Raw genomic sequence first — 17,358 nt, 5'->3', positions numbered from 1 at the left:
GGCTTGAACTTCCGGGTCACCTGTCAACGAAACGGAAGTGATGACGCTGGAAAGACCCAGGCCACGGTGTCCTGGGCTGCGAACGTCGACTGGGTGGGCGGAGCTTTGGTTACTCCCAGCCAATAGGGACGAGGGAGAGGGGCCGCGGCCGCTACGCGGCGTCCTGCAGGGGGCGGGGCTCCGTTGCCAGGGTAACCGGGCGTCGGTGTCGGAGCTGGTGTCTTCCTGTGGCAGTGCTACGGGTTTCTTTGTGCTGAGCTCCTATGGTGAGTGCCAGCCGAGGCCAGAGAATGGTTCCGGGGTCCTGGTGTCTCAGGGTCCCCGGTCCTGGGGCGGGTGCGCACTCGGGGCGTCCCTGGCCCTTGCACCTTCGCCCCGTCGTCTCTTTGGGGCTGCTGAGCCCCTAGACTAGTAATGCAACAGGAAGTGTAGGGTGAGACACTGACCCTGACAGCCTGAGGTGAAGCATCATTCCGGACAAACGCTTTAAATGTTTGCATGTTCCTCGTTGCATTTTTCAAGCTCTCGGCTCCACCTCAGCGCGCTCCATCTCAGAGGATGCGGTGGTGTGCACGTGGCTGCTCCCGTCTCCCCATCTGAGTCTTTGCCCCCCGAGAGGCGGAGCGCTGTCCGTCTGTTCGCAGCGGGTCTCAGGGCCACCTCCCAATGGCCCGCGGATTCCTGCTGGCTCCGCGCTTTTCCACATGGGAGACGCGCTCGCTGGAGCCTCGCCCCCAGGAATTCTGAGTTAATAGGACCAGGGCTCGGGGTTTGCCTTTTTAAAAGCCTGCAGGTGATTTTAATCCATTCATCTGTTTGAGAGCGCCGCGGTTCTACTTAACTCACGTAATTTCAAACCCTTTAAACATCTGTGAATAACGGACTGCAGGTGACAGTCTAACAGCCAATTTCTTCACCCTCGTGCCCCAACCTACACATTGATCTGTATTTCTGTCCACGATGCAGCCTGGTGTTTCCAGTTTAGAGAAATGTGTTGAAGGATAACACATCCATCTTTCCCTTAGATCTCATTCCCTCCCATTCATGACAAGACTTTTTGCTTTTCTATTTTTTTCCTGTGATTTTAGCCTTTTCCTCTCCACTTCCTTCTCCTCAGTGTTAGAATCACATCTTTATTTTTATTTTTTATTTTTATTTTTTTTTACTTAAAGCATTACAAAGCGTATTACATATGTCTCCTTTTTTCCCCCGCCCTTGACAATCCCCTGGCCTCCCCTACCCCCCACTGTCTTATGTCCATTGGTTATGCTTATATGCATGCATATAAGTCCTTCGGTTGATCTCTTACCCCCCACTTCTGCCCCCCTACCCTCCCCGGCCTTCCCGCTGCAGTTTGACAGTTTGTTTGAGGCAGCACTGCCTCTGTATCTATTTTTGTTCATAAGTTTATAATGGTTTTTATTATCCATGAATGAGAGAATCACATCTTTAGAAAATGAAATAAAACAAAAACCCACCCTCCATTCTGTGCTTCTCCGCAGTTCTTCTGCTTATCTATCAGCAAACTGCGTGAAAGCCTCGTGTCTTTGCTTCCACTCCCGCCTCTTCACTTCCAGCCTCGGTATTCTGCTTTCTTACTTCCTGTCTAAAGGCTTAGTGATGCTTCTCTGGCTTAAGTTTCTAATGGCCTTGTTAGTGCTAAATCTGGCAATTACTCCTCAAAGTTTACTTCGGCTGCTGTGACCGAAACTCATGGTCATCCATTCCCTCTCCCCGCCCACCCCCACTGGCTTCGCCTGCTTTTTCAATGCCATTCTCTGGGACTCGCTCCTTAATTAATTCACTCCACAGTCTATGGATTTTCCGTGGGTGACTTCATGCACACACATGAGTTCTCCTAGTGCCTGAGCTTCCATTCCCCAGTTTCGGTTCCATCTCAGACCTGCTGGGGCCTAACCTAGGTGTTTCCTGACCATCTCGACCTGGTTACCACAAAGGCCCCTCAGCCTCATTCTGACCAAAACTGAACTTGGTCTCTTTTCTCCTGGTTTCTCTTATTTCCCCAAGAAAATGAATGGTAGCTACCACCATATTGTCACCTACACCAGGAACCAGGGCTAGCCTGCATTCCTCCCTCTCCCATGTCTCCCTTACCCAGCTGGTCAGCAATTCCTGTTTAGTTGAAGACAGCATTTCTTGCCGGGACTCTTGTAGCAGTGTCTTTAACCATCTGGTCTGACAATTCCCCAATGCATTATTTTCTTTGGCATGAGAAGGGATTTTCTAGAACCCAAATCTGTTGATGTTACGCACCTCTTTACAACTCTAGACTCCCCATTCCCTAGGGCAGTGGTCGGCAAACTCATTAGTCAACAGAGCCAAATATCAACAGTACAACAATTGAAATTTCTTTTGAGAGCCAAATTTTTTAAACTTAAACTATATAGGTAGGTACATTGTTATTAACTTAATTAGGGTACTCCTAAGGCTTAGGAAGAGCCACACTCAAGGGGCCAAAGAGCCGCGTGGCTCTTTGGCCTCTTGAGTGTGGCTCTTCCACAAAATACCACGTGCGGGTGCGGCACGTGCAGTACGATGAAACTCCGTGGCCCATGCACAGAAGTCAGTATTTTGTGGAAGAGCCACACTCAAGGGGCCAAAGAGCCGCCTGTGGCTCACGAGCTGCAGTTTGGTGACCACTGGCTTAAACCATATTAAACACTTAGATATTTGCTGAGTGAATCCTATCTAATAAAGAGGGAATATGCTAATTGACTGCCACACCCTCAAAGATGGCGGAGCCCACAGCCAATAAGGAGGGAATATGCTAATTGACTGCCACCCCCTCAAAGATGGCGGCGCCCAGGCCCTCAGCCCCACTGGGTGGGCCCGGCTGCTCCTCACGCCTGCCTCTGGAGTCCCCCCAGTCCCCTCAGCCCCCCAGATGCCCAGGGCTGCTTGAGGCTCAGGTAACCAGGGCCGGCCGAGGCTTGCACTGCCGGCAGTGGCAGCAGCCGAGGTGTGATGGGGCATCGCCTTCCCCTGATCGCCAGGTCGCCTCCCGCCCCTGAGGGCTCCCAGACTGTGAGAGGGGGCAGGCCAAGCTGACGGACCCCCCTCCTGTGCATGAATTTTCATGCTCCGGGCCTCTAGTAACAAATAAGACTGTGGTAAGTGATCTGAGGGCACTCTGAGGGTCCAGAGTACTGGGGATATTGGAGGATGGCATCCTCACTTCTCAAAGTCAGAAAAGCCATCCTGAAGCAAATGGAGTCAGTTTCAGCAGCGAGAGCTCAGTGTCCCACGGGCGTGATGGCCCAGGGAGGTGGAGAGCGACATTTGTAGGGAACTGGGTTTTTTTGTGTCTGTGCCTTACATTTTGTCGTTCCGACTTCCCCTCATCCTCTGCCTTGGCTGGAGTTGTGTCTGTGGCTCCTCCCACTGGGTGGTCCGTGAAGGCCCCGCTGAGGAAGGGGCTTCTGTCCTGAGGCCTGAATGATGAAGTGCAGTGATCTGGGGAAAGGCTCCAGGCAGCACTAATGAGATTAAAGGCCCTGAGGCAGCATGTTTCAGGAACTGACCTACGGTTTAATGTACAAAACAAACAAACAGAGTAGAAGTTAGGTGATGGCTGGCAGCAGTAGGGAAGCGTGGTAGAGAATGGCATGAGATGTGATTAGAGAGGTAGGCAGAGGACACTGTGAGTCCTACAACAGTGTTTCTAAAATTGTAGGTTGTGCCCTAGCTGGTTGCTCAGTGGTTAGAGGGTCAGCCTGCGGACTGAAGGGTCCCAGGTTCAATTCTGGTCAAGGGCATGTACCTCAGTTGTAGGCTCGATCCCTAGCCCCGTCTGAGCGCTTGTGGAAGGCAACCAATCAATATGTCTCTCTCACATTGATATTTATTTCTTTCTGTTTCTCCCCGCGCCCCTTCCACTCTCTCTAAAAATTAATAGAGAAAAAATATTCTCAAGTGAGGATTAACAAAAAAATAAAAATAAAATAAAATTGTAGGTTGTAACCCATCATTCCATCATGAAGTCGACTTGTGGTATGTAGCCAGCTTTAAAAAAGAAGACAGCATAAAATAGACATCGTATTCATTGCACCTAGTAAGGGTAACTTTGATGAAACTTTTATTTAAAATTTGTGCATTGTGTCTACTGGGTTCTGATGTAAAATATATTTCATGCTATAAGTCACCATACACAAAGTTCAAGTTATAGTATACTGTGAAATATATATATATATACACACACACATATATACACTAGAGGCCCGGTGCACAAAAATTTGTGCACTTGGGGGGGTAGGGGGGTCCCCCAGCCCAGCCTGTGCCCTCTCGCAGTCTGGGACCCATCGGGAGATAACGACCTGCTGGCTTAGTCCTGCTCCCGGGTGGCAGAGGGCATGCCCAATCCCTAGGTGCAGCCCCTGGTCAGGCTCAGAGCAGGGCCGATTGGGGAGTTGGGGCGCCGCCCCCTGTCATGCACAGAGCAGGGCGGATCGGGAGGTGGGGATGCCACCCTCAGGTCACACACAGAGCAGGGCCGATCAGGGGGTTGGGGCGCTGCCCCCTGTCACTCACAGAGCAGGGCCAATCAGGGGATTGGGGCACTGCCCCCTGTCATTCACAGAGCAGGGCCCATCAGGGGGTTGGGGCGCTGCCCCCTGTCACTCACAGAGCAGGGCCCATCAGGGGGGTTGGGGCTCCGTACCCTGTCATACACAGAGCAGGGTCAATCAGGGGGTTGGGGCGCTGCCCCCTGTCACTCACAGAGCAGGGCCAATCAGGGGATTGGGGCGCTGCCCCCTGTCATGCACAGAGTAGGGCCGATAGGGGAGTTGGGGCACCGCCCCCTGTCACACACAGAGCAGGGCAGATCAGGGGGTTGGGGCGCTGCACCCTGTCACACTCAGGGCAGGGCCGATGGAGAGGTTATGGCTCTACCCTGTCACACACAGAGCAGGGTCCGTGGGGGGGGGGAGGTTGGGGTGCCGCACCCTGTCACACACAGAGCAGGGCCGATCAGGGGGTTGGGGCGCTGCACCCTGTCACACACAGAGCTGCAGGGCAATCAGGGGATTGGGGAGCTCCCCCCTATCAGGCACAGAGCAGGGCTGATCAGGGGGTTGGGGCGCCTTCCCCTGTCATGAACAGAGCAGGGCAGATAGGGAGGTTGTGGCCCCGCCCCCTGTCACACACAGAGCCGCAGGGCAATCGGGGTTTGGGCGCTGCCCCCTGTCACGCTGATCCCGGTGCCAGGAGGCATATTACCCCTTTACTATATAGAATAGAGGCCTGGTGCACGGGTGGGGGCTGGCTGGTTTGCCCTGAAGGGTGTCCTGGATCAGGGTGGGGGTCCCCACTGGGGTGCCTCGCCAGTCTGGGTGAGGGGCTGAGGGCTGTTTTCAGGCTGGTGGGTTGGCTGAAGCTCCCAACCGCTCCTTTTCTTTTTTATTTTTTTATTCTGGGCCAGCTTTAGCTCTGAGGCCTTACTGCTGAAAGCAAGTTTCTGGCCTTTGCCTTCTGTATTTGATACAATGTTGCGGTCCGGCTGGCTGAAGCCTGGCTGACTAACGCAGGTTTCTGGGGTTTTGTTTAGCTTCTATATTTGCAACATAGTTGCTTAGAGTTGCAGCTGAGAGGCCGGCAAGTGAGGCGGGGAACGTTGGAGTCTGCCATCACTGGAGCAAGCAAGCCTCCCTATTCGCTTCAGTGCATGGCTGCCGGCCGCCATCTTGGCTGACAGTTAATTTGCATAAGGATATGCTGATTAGCCAATGGGAAGGGTAGCGGTCGTACGCTAATTACCATGTTTCTCTTTTATTAGTGTAGATATATATATATAAATTTATTTTTATTTTTTTAAAGGCAAAGTAGTTGAATTTTCAAGACATGCATATTTCTTATTCTCCCTTTGACCTTGGTGACAGTTACATGTGCATGTGTGTGCATGGCAGGAAAGCTCTGAAATGAATGAAAACCTAGAAATGACTAGAGGAGAATTTTTAAGTTTCTTACTGCATCCAGATCTCTCTTCCATGTCAGTTGTTATCAATCCTTTATGAGAAAAAATAGGCCTTTAGAAGAAGAGAGATAGAGAAATGGTGTCCTTTCCTGTGTTCAGTCTAGTCACTGGCATCTGTATGGTCTCAAAGGTTGATGGTCTCTCTATAAGCACCAAAAAATGGAGGCTTTTGCTCTGCTTGCATGGCTTCTGACCACTGCAGTTAAATTACCTGGTCAGCTTCCATCTACACCTGGCTTGTTACCCTTGGAGCTTTCAGCACCAGAGCTGGGTTCTGCCTGCAAATTCTAGAACCACCTTTGTCCTAAGCAGAGATAGGCGACTAGTAGTTTGGTATGTCTCACATACATGTGTCTAAGATAAAGAATATGCTAGAGTTCAACTATGTTCCACAAGAATTAGACTAAACAAATGTTTCAAAGTTGTTCTTTTAAAAGAACCTTGAAAAAAGAGTTTCATGATTGCTAAATAGAGACAGGATTTTAGTCCATGAAATGTTTTTTAGCTCCAGCTTTATAAAGTTTCTTCTCACAGTTCACTGTTTGTGTTTTTGGCACATGCTTCTTATCCATCCAGAATTCCTTGTTACCTAAACTGATAACGTGCAGTACCAAAGCCCCCCGTCAGGATGTCCTTTGCTGTAACTGAGTCAGAAAATATAGAGCCTAAATTATACGCAGAAACGTTTACAAGTATACATTTTACATATATTTTATTACCAACGCAGTCCGTGATACTCTTCTTTAGCAGGGACCAGAAGTATTTGCAAAACTGAACAGCAACTGGTTAATATAACGCCCTCATTTTCTTCATATGGAGCTCTTTGTCTTTTTTCTGCCGTTTTATCCCCCATCCTTTCTTTTTCTTACCCAGCTTTTAAGATATAATTAACATATAACATTGTGTAACTTTACGATGTACTAAGTGTTGACTTGATACACTTATGTATTACAAAATCATTACCACTGTAGCATTACCTGAGACCTCCATCATGTCACAAAGTTACTGTGTGGGGTGTGTTAAGAACATTTAAGATCTACTGCCTTAGAATAGCTCGAGAGCTGCCTGAGGTGAAGGGGGCACTGTGAAAAGGGTCAAAGGGGTCAAAATAAATGTCACGGGGATGTAATGGACAGTGAGGTGACTATAGTTAATAATACTGTAATGCATATTTGAAAGTTGCTGAGTCGGTCTTAACAGTTCTTTTTACAAGAAGAAAATTTGTAACTATGTGTGGTGATGGATGTTAACTAGACTTATTCTGGTCATTTCGCAAAATGTACAAATATTGAATCGTTATGTTGTAGGCCTGAAACTAATGTAAAGTTATATGACTATTATATCTCAAAAAAAAAACCAAAACACCAAAAACCCAAAAACAAACAAGAAATCATCTTAGTGGGATCCAAAATTTTGAAGGAAATTTATAAATTTGTGATAAAATGCTCCTAAGGACACTTTTGCTATTTTTGTACCTTTAAAACAGTGTAAATGAACAATCTTATTCACAAGGGGTAGGGCCAGGCCAGCCCAGGGTGGAGAAGGCTCAAGCCTGTGACAGAAGCCCAGTGTTTGTAATGGGAGAAGATATCAGACAACCTAAATGTCTGTCAATAGGGAGATGGCTAAGCAAACCGTGGTGTGGCTGCTGGGAATATCATGCAGCGTTTTAAGGGATTGCTGAGATCTGTATGTACTGACGTAGACAGAGGAGACTTCCTTAGGGATTGAGTGTTTTCTGTATGCCAGGCACTGGCTATACACTGACTGCTAAAAAGCACACAGTGGCTCCTACCCCATAGAACTTCTTGAGAAAAACAGATATTAGAAAAAAATTACAAGCATAATTTGGGTTGCAAAAAAAATTACAAGGTGAGGTAGAAAAGTGTAACAAAATACAGTGATCTGACCTCGCCTGGATAGTCAGGGAAAGCCTGCTAGATGCTGCAACTTTTTAATTCTTTTCTTTCTTACTTGAGGAGACACACAATATATGTAAATGAATCAATGAATGTGGCCACCTCATATGGCGCAAAGCATTGTGGGGGAAATTAAACCAAGTAGTATGATAATGGCCGCCTCCAGGAGCAGGTGGTCCTGTGTGGGGCAGTCAGGGGAGGTCCCCGTAAGAGGTGACTTTAACACTGAGATCTCAAAGGGGCGCTGGCCAGGTAGGGAGCTAGGAGAAGAGCATTCAGGCCGGGCAGTAGCAGGGCATAGGCTTGTTAGGGGAGCAGGAGGGAGACGGTGTGGCTGGGCCTGGGGAGGAGGCCAGGGTGGGGACAGAAGAGATCTGAGAAGTGCACGGAACTTGGGAAGGACTTTGGATTTCATTCTAAATGCAGTGGGATGATGCATCTCATATGTTTTCCTGTTCCACCAAGACATCTTATTTTCCTTGGCTCTGCCTGATTTAAACTTCAGCCATATTAGTTGGTGCTTATGTTCATTCTACCTGTAAACTTTGGAAGACATTTTTCTGTTCTGCTTTTGTCTTTGAAGATCAGTGGTTCCTAATTTCTCTCCTTATAATTGCCTTTTCACAGTTTTCCCTTTTCTGGGCCTTTTGTTTCCATATCTCCTCCGAGGCATGGCAAGCAGAGCTGCACCTTGCAGGGCGGTGGGTGTCAGTTCCTACACAGGCAGTGTGTGTTCTGCTGTGGCTTCTCCTAAGACCTTCCTCGGTGGTGCTGCAGCCTCAGGCGGAAGTAACTTGTTCCCCAACACTTCCTATGAACCTTACGTCCACTTTCCTGCAAAAACTGCCTAAACTACTTCACTTTCAAAAGCTGTTGACATTGTAAGACTTTCTGTTAATTAGAAGTGAGAAACTGTAGCTATTAAAATGTACTGCTCAATCCAAGTTTATTTTCTGATACTAGGTGCTTTGTCTAATTAAGTTGCTATTGTTCTCTCTCCTGACTCCTCTTATGTGCTGTGCCTTCTTCATATTGCTTCATTTCTAAAAATGTATTTCCGTGTGTATGCATAATGGTTGTCTGACATATGTAAATTTCAATTTCATCCTCTGTTTTCCATAGTTCTTATACAAGTTAAATATACCTATGTGCTATATGCATTTTATCTATATATATAAAAGCCTAAGTGACCGGCCGACCAGCCAGTAGCTATGACATGTACTGACCACCAGAGGGCAGATGCTCAATGCAGGAGCTGCCAAGCTGTGATGACTTGGCAGCTGTGGTTCTAGGGTGACGCACCCAGAACCAGAGAGGAGGGAGCCTGATTCCGGGGTGCGACACCCGAGAACCGCCCTCTCGCAGGCTTGGACCCCTCAGGGATGTTGGAGAGCCAGTTTTGACCTGATCCCCGCAGGCCAGGCCGAGGGACTCCACCAGTGCGTGAATTCATGCACTGGGCCTCTAGTATAGTATATATACAGTAATTATACTGAGTATATATGTAACATATAATATATATAAAACACATATAGCATATACATATTTATACCTATATTAAATATTTAACTTACTCCCTTGTAGAAATATAGTCATTTTTGGAGATTTTGAAATATAGAAGTAAAAAAATATATAGTTAAATGAATCTGAAATATCACTGATTATATACAATCACTATTAATATTTTTGTATAATTCTCCAGTCACACATACCTACATGCATATATATGTATTCACATACATATGTGTATCTTAAAATGTTTCTATTATATACATTATTTACAGATCTGTTTTTTAAACTTAATATACCCTAGTCATTGTTCCAGATCAGTTTTAAGAACTATATTTTATTCTTTCATGTGCTCTTATTTAACCAATCCATTTATTGGTCTTTTAACACCATAGTTAACATATTTTTGCAGATACATTTTTACACACATCCATAATTATTTCCTTAGAATAAATTAGAAATGGAATGACTGAGTGAGAGGCCATGTGCATTTTTAAGGCTTTTTGATATGCATTGCCAAATTACCCCATAAAAGCCTTGCCAATTTGTATTCCACTAGCAGTCTGCCATGGTGCCCATTTCTCCTAAGCTCTAACCTGGAACCTCTATACATTGCATACATACATCAAACAATGGTTATGAACTTTTAATAAAATGTTACTAGTACCTTCCTTACTCCAGTGTGTTGAGAAAGATTACAAATACTATGTGTTCTGTAGGTGGAACGCACTGTTAATACTTACCTGTAATTATTATTTTACATCTTTTATAAGTTGTTAAAACTCAGAATTTATTGGCTCTATGTACTGAAGAAGATAGAGGCAGCCTTCCCCAGCTGTTAGTCACAGACCGATGTTCGCGCCCCGTCTCATCTGCTTGTTCTGCAGGGGCAGCCTGTCCCGCCACAGAGCGCCTGGTGCAGAGGTAGAAGCTGAGAGTTCCAGCCCTTCTCCAGTCTCAGCCTCAACACTTGTTTACTGTGCGACCTGTCATCTTTCTGGGAAATTGTTTTCTCACTCATAAAATCACAATAACAGTTTCTGCTCACAGTACCTTAAAGCATTTTTGTGAGGATCAAGTGAGATAATGTACATGAAATTTATAAACTGTAACATACTACACCTGTGAAATGTATTCTTTTCATGTTCACCAGAATGCTGCTTAATGAGAAATGGGAGGATATTAAAATCTAAAACGAGTTTTAGAAATAAATATTTGAGGTTAGTGGTGTTATTGTCCAATATTTAAATTCTAATGTATTAAACTCCTTCTCTTTCAGTTTCTATTATAGTTCATTTTCCTGATGGAATAATAAAGGTCTGTGAAAAGGGAAAGAAGGAGGGGAGATGGCAGGAATAGTTCTTGAGACCTAAGCATGTCTGATCGTATATTTAACAAGTACTAGATCTGAGACCCATGAATTTATACTCAGCTTAAATGGATTATCTGGGAGTCTTGAAATTTTATAATCTGGCGATTTGATTGTGAAAGTACAATGAGCCCATTCAGGCCTATCTGGTTCTTGCTACATAGGCTCAGAGATACAACTTTGGGAACAAGGAAAAGTCCTCCATTTAGTGGCAAGTACAATCTACCATTTATGCTAAATTGTCTTGCTCTTTAAGAAACCTATTGAATTTTGTGCCTGGAGAAGGGAGATCAGTATCTATAGAGCAGAGAGGCAAAACCTCCAGGGAGACGAGGAATGCTCTGAAAGACAGCTGAAAGGAGGGGAGTTACTTCCCACTGAACTTCTCCTGGTCACTTTGGAGAAACCAGGTGTGGAGAACTATTTGTTCACCACCAGAGAAAACCTGGAATTCTAAATCAAAAACAGTAGAGTCTTTTATTATGAAACTCTAGACCAGCCGTGGGCAAACTACAGCCCGCAGGCCGGATCCGGCTCGTTTGAAATGAATAAAACTAAAAGAAAAAAAGACTGTACCCTTTTATGTAATGATGTTTACTTTGAATTTATATTAGTTCACACAAACACTCCATCCATGCTTTTGTTCCGGCCCTCCGGTCCAGTTTAAGAACCCATTGTGGCTCTCGAGTCAAAAAGTTTGCCCACCCCTGCTCTAGACTCATTCATTCATTCAATGATTTTAAAGTCCCTCTTCTGTGTGGGGCCCTGTCCGAGGCACCAGCTATATATAGCGTATATAGAGTGAATGACTTGTTCTGCTGGTGTGGAGCTACAACTTCCAGGAGTAGGGAGTCACACAGTAAACAAACAGGTAATGTAATGTTAGCGTTGGTCAGTGTTAGGAAACAAACAGGTTGTGCTGGAAGAGGGTGAAGAAACTAGAAGCAGGGCATGTAGTTGGGACATCTCGGCCCCTGCCTGTCCTCCTGCTGTCCCTGCTGTCACCCCTGCCCCTTCCCCAAGGCCCTGGTTTCCTAGGAAGGCAGTGCTGGTGGGTGCTGGGCCATCTGCTTTCAGATGCGCATTGCAGAGGAACTTACCTCCACCCTGCCTCCTGGCTTTCCTGTGAGGGCTTCGCCCTCAGCTGAGGACAGTGAGCACCAGGAGGGCAGGGCTGATTTCTTAGGGTCCTTTGCACTCCCAGGCCTGGCCTCAGGAGGCCCTCGGTAACAGACAGCTTAAAAGACGAACTGAATTCACACAAAGAGCTGTCAGGAGACTGCCCCTGTGCATTACAGCTAAATTCTTGCTTACACCAAGAATACATCTGTAATCTTAAAGACAGGGTTAGGTTCAAAAGAGACTTAAATTTGGAAAATTTGCAAGGGCAAGTTAATGAAATTAATCCAAGGGTTAAAAAGCATTCTTTTAATAGAAAACCCTAAAGACTCCATCAAAAAATTATTAGACTTAATAAATGAATCCGGCATTGTAGCAGGACACAAAATTAACGCCAAGAAATCTATGGCATTTTTATACACCAATAGTGAACTTACAGAAAGAGAGATTTAAAAAACAATCCCATTTACCATTGCACCAAAAAAATTAAGATACCTAGGAATAAACTTTACTAAGGAGGTAAAAGACCTGTACTCAGAAAACTATAGGACACTGAAAAAAAGTGATAGACTCGAAGACATAAACAGATGGAGGAACATACCGTGCTCATGGATGGGTAGAATCAACATCATTAAAATGTTCATACTACCCAAAGCATTCTACAGATTCAATGCACTCCCCACTAAAATACAATGGCATATTTCACAGACCTAGAACGAACTCTCCAAAAATTCATCTGGAATTAAAAAAAAGACCCCAAATAGCTGCAGCAATCCTGAGAAAGAAGAACAAAGTAGGAGGGATCTCAATACCAGATATCAAGCTATGTAGAAAGCCACTTTTCTCAAAACTGCCTGGTACTGGCACAAGAACAGACATATAGATCAATGGAATAGAATAGAGAGCCCAGAAATCGACCCAAACCACTATGCTCAATTAATATTTGACAGAGGAGGCAAGAGCACACAATGAAGTCAAGACAGTCTCTTCAATAAATGGTGTTGGGAAAATTGGACAGATACATGCAAAAAAATTAAACTGAACCACCAACTCACACCATACACAAAAATAAACTCAAAATGGATAAAGGTCTTAAACATAATGCAGGAAACCATAAAAATCTCAGAGGAAACCACATGCAGCAAAATCTCAGACATATGCCGAAGCAATTTCTTCACTGATACAGTTCCTAGGGCAATGGAAACTAAAGAGGAAATAAACAAATGGGACTACATCAAAATGAAAAGCTTCTGCACTGCAAAAGAAACCATCAACAAAATAACAAGAAAGCCCACTGCATGGGAGAACATATTTGCCAATGATATCTCCGATAAGGGTTTAATCTCCAACATTTACAGGGAACTCATACAACTTAACAAAAGGAAGATAAACAATCCAATAAAAAAAATGGACAATGCACCTAAATAGATACTTTTCAAAAGAGGACATAAGGAAAGCCAAGAGACTTATGAAAACATGCTCAAAGTCACTAATCATCCGAGAGATGCAAATCAAAATAACAATGAGGTACCATCTCACACCTGTCAGAATGCCTATCATCAACAAATCAACAAATGAAAGTGCTGGAGAGGATGTGGAGAAAAAGGAACCTTCATGCACTGCTGGTGGGAATGCAGACTGGTGCAGCCACTGTGGAGAACAGTATGGAGTTTCCTCAAAAAACTAAAAATGGAACTCCCATTTGACCAAGTAATCCCACTTCTAGGAATATATTCTAAGAAACTAGAAACACCAATCAGAAAGGACATATGCACCCCTATGTTCATAGCAGCACAATTTATAATAGCCAAGATTTGAAAACGGCTAAAGTTCCCATCAGCAGATGAGTGGATTAAAAAAACTGGTACATCTACACAATGGAATACTACGCTGCTGTAAAAAGGACGGAACTCCGACCATTTGCAACCGCATGGATGGACCTGGAGAGCATTATGCTAAGCAAAATAAGACAGTCAGAGAAAGATAAATATCACATGATCTCACTCATTTGTGGAATATAATGAACAAATAAACTGATGAACATAAACAGATCCAGAGACAGAGAAGCATCCATCAGATGCTCAAACCTCAGAGGGAAGGCAGGGGAGGGTGGGGGTAAGGGGGAGAGGCCAAACAAAGGACTTGTATGCATGCATATAAGCCTAACCAATGGACACAGACACCAGGGCATGAGTGGGGGTGGGGGTGGGGGAGCAATGGGAGGATAAGGACACATATGTAATACCTTAATAAAGAACAATAATAAAAAAAAATAAAAAGCATTCTTTTACACGTGCGTGCGCACACGCATACACACACACACACACACACACACACACAGATTAAACCATTTGTTATGTCACGAGGAATATATTGAAATAGTTTTACAGGATTTTTTAAAAGCCTTTTAACTGTTTAAAACCTTGCTGTGCAGTTTATTAAATGTTAGAAAGTAGGTGAAGAGCCTTCAGCTTCCATAAGAGCAGCTGTTTGAACCTGGTGATTTCTTCAGTGGCTAAAACCAGAAAACAGAAAAAGCTGTAACTGATTTAAACTTGCTTGGAACTTTGTTGTTGTTGTTGGGAGAAAGATAAAGAAACAAAAACTCAGGTCTTTTTTCATGCAAGGGATTAGAAAGAAAGGAAATTGGTGACTGGAGAGGGATATATTAAAAACGAAAAGAAACATTGATTTATAAATCAGGATGGGAAATCTATTTTTCTTAATTGTTAACAATTTTCATTTATTGAGTGCCTACTTTATATTAAGTTTTTTCATAGAAAGAAAAGAACTTTTAAAAAACCAAAACAAAACCACTCAAATTTATGCTACAAGTAAGCGGCAGGGCCTGGCCTTGAACCTGTTTAGCCTGGAAGCCTGTGCTCCTTCTAGTCTGCAATTGGTGGCAAGGTGTTTATTTTTTAGGAGTAACTTTCTTCTGCTTTTTTTGTGGCTGTAGAGAGAAGTGAATACTGTTTACTCCCTTTTTGAAAACTGAATTTCTAGAGCATACGAGTGGCACAAATTTTCTTCAAAAATAATAATTCATATTTTGATACTCAATTAGGGTTTCTGCAAAATTATGATGATTTAATACATAATGACAGTGCCTAACACTGCAGGGGTGGGGCTGGTTGTAAAATGGTTGAGGCCTGGATGTGTTGAAACCCACATTGGACACTAGGTGGCACCCCTCCACCGTTGGACATTCTTTCAGGCTGGGTCCTTGATGGATTTGATTAGTTGCTTGTTACTTTTAATCATTCTGATGTGGCATATGAATTCCATTCACCTAGGAAGCACAGAGTACGCAGTAACACAGGCTGCTTCTCATACAGCCAAAGACACATGCTTTCCCCTTTCACAAATTGGAAAACTGAGGCCTAAACGATAAAGCCCTCCTTTGGGATTAAACGTGAAAATGTCTTCTTTAGAATTTTTTACTCAACTAAAATATCCTTTATCTTATTTAAAGAAAACCCCAAATGGTAAACTACTAAATTAAAATAACCCATGAATCACATGGGATGATATAGGCCAGTGATGGCGAACCTTTTGAGCTCGGCGTGTCAGCATTTTGAAAAACCTTAACTCTGGTGCCGTGTCACATATAGAAATTTTTTGATATTTACAACCATAGTAAAACAAAGATTTATATTTTTTATATTTATTTTATATATTTAAATGCCATTTAACAAAGGAAAATCAACCAAAAAAATGAGTTCGCATGTCACCTCTGACACGCGTGTCATAGGTTCGCCATCACTGATATAGGCAAACGTATCCCGAATGGGCAGTCTCCTGTGCAGCCCACAGACGCTGTCTGCTCAGTACCTCTGACACCTGCTGACGCCAGGCTCCGCACTCCCACACAGGAGCCGTGGTGCTTGGGCCACTTGAGTCTGCATTGCTGGACCATGCACACCTCGCTTTCTCCAAGGACTGCTGCTCAGAAATACTCAGACTCATTCCTTCTCTCGCTGGTTTCACACAACATTGTAACAGAGGCTCTAGGCCAGTGGTCAGCAAACTCATTAGTCAACAGAGCCAAATATCAACAGTACAACGATTGAAATTTCTTTTGAGAGCCAAATTTTTTAAACTTAAACTATATAGGTAGGTACATTATTATTAACTTAATTAGGGTACTCCTAAGGCTTAGGAAGAGCCCCACTCAAGGGGCCAAAGAGCCGCATGTGGCTCTCGAGCCGCAGTTTGCCGACCACGGCTCTAGGCACTGCAGTCAGGAAGGAAAAGGGGGCTGAAAGGTATCCAGACAGGAGAGGAAGAAGTAAAACACTTTATTCACAGGCTATATCACCTTAAATGTAGAAAATTCTAAGGAATCTTCAAAACGAAAAAACAAAACTGTTATAACTAATGTGTTCAGCAAGGTTGCAGAATTTAAGATCAGTTGTATTCTATGTATTCTATGTATTACAATGAACAATCTGAAAAGGAAATTCGGAAATAATTCACAACAGTATCAAAAGAACGAATACTAGTACCTAGGAGTGTTTTTAGCAGAAGTGCAAGATCTACACTGAAAACTGCAGAGCGTTGCAGAGGAAAATTGAGGGTCTCCACAAATGGAGGCGCGTTGCACACTCAGGGATCGGCAGAACCAATACTGTTAAGCTGGCAGTTCTCTCCTCAGTGGTAAATACATTCAGGGCAGCCCCTATCAAAATCCCAGCAGATATCATTGCAGAGATTGGGAAGCTGATCCTGCAGTTGATATGGAACATCACATCTGCCACCAGGAAACAAGTCATAAAACTCCCGCCAAGTCACTTCACCTGTTTGACCTTCTGTTTCCTCGTCATTCGTGCCCCTTTGATGCCTGACCTTCTGTGAAAATCAAATACCAAGTACAGAAATATCAGGTGGCTAGGGTTGGTCTGGGAATACTTGTGTTTTCTCGAAGAGATCTAAAGCAGAGCTCAGCCTGGCTTTCAGAGGGAAGGTCGCGCCCCCCCCCCCCCCCCCCCCCCGTGGACAGCGTGTGGCATTGTGTTTTTTACGGGGCAGCAGGTAGATTTAAGTTTACATAGTGATCTGCAGAAGCCTAGGAGGAAGAATTTTCAAGAGATCTACAGGACCCATGCTGGAAAATATTTAGAAAGCCCTTTCTTCCCTGAACCTGGATGTGTGCCTTGTAAAATGATTCCACTTATCTAGGGAAAGGGATCTTTTCAGGCTCTTTTTGCGCGTTAGTTAAATTGAGAGTGCATACCTGAGCGTCACAGTTGGGGACCCACCTCAGCTTGTGTTTTTTTTACTCAGCATTGGCTTTTTTTCTGTTAAAGACCAACAGGGACACCTCTGACTTATGCCATGTTATCTCCGATGACTCTTTTTTTAAAAGAAAATACTATCTTGGCCTGGCTCAGTTGGTTGAACGTCAATCTATGAACTAGGAGGTCACGTTTCAATTCCCGGTCAGGGCA

The 17,358-nt window shown here is 44.4% G+C and overlaps 1 protein-coding gene across 1 annotated transcript in view; it reads left to right on the top strand.

Annotated features, from left to right (window-relative positions):
• The window catches only part of NME7 (NME/NM23 family member 7), a 109,382-nt gene that overhangs the window by 764 nt on the left and 91,260 nt on the right, over positions 1-17,358 (top strand). The gene's annotated exons all lie outside the window — the stretch shown is intronic.

Source organism: Myotis lucifugus, unplaced genomic scaffold (genome assembly GCF_000147115.1).
Source record: "Myotis lucifugus unplaced genomic scaffold, Myoluc2.0 scaffold_279, whole genome shotgun sequence".
Taxonomy (NCBI): Eukaryota; Metazoa; Chordata; class Mammalia; order Chiroptera; family Vespertilionidae; genus Myotis; species Myotis lucifugus.
This window is presented reverse-complemented; position numbering and strand designations above follow the sequence as displayed.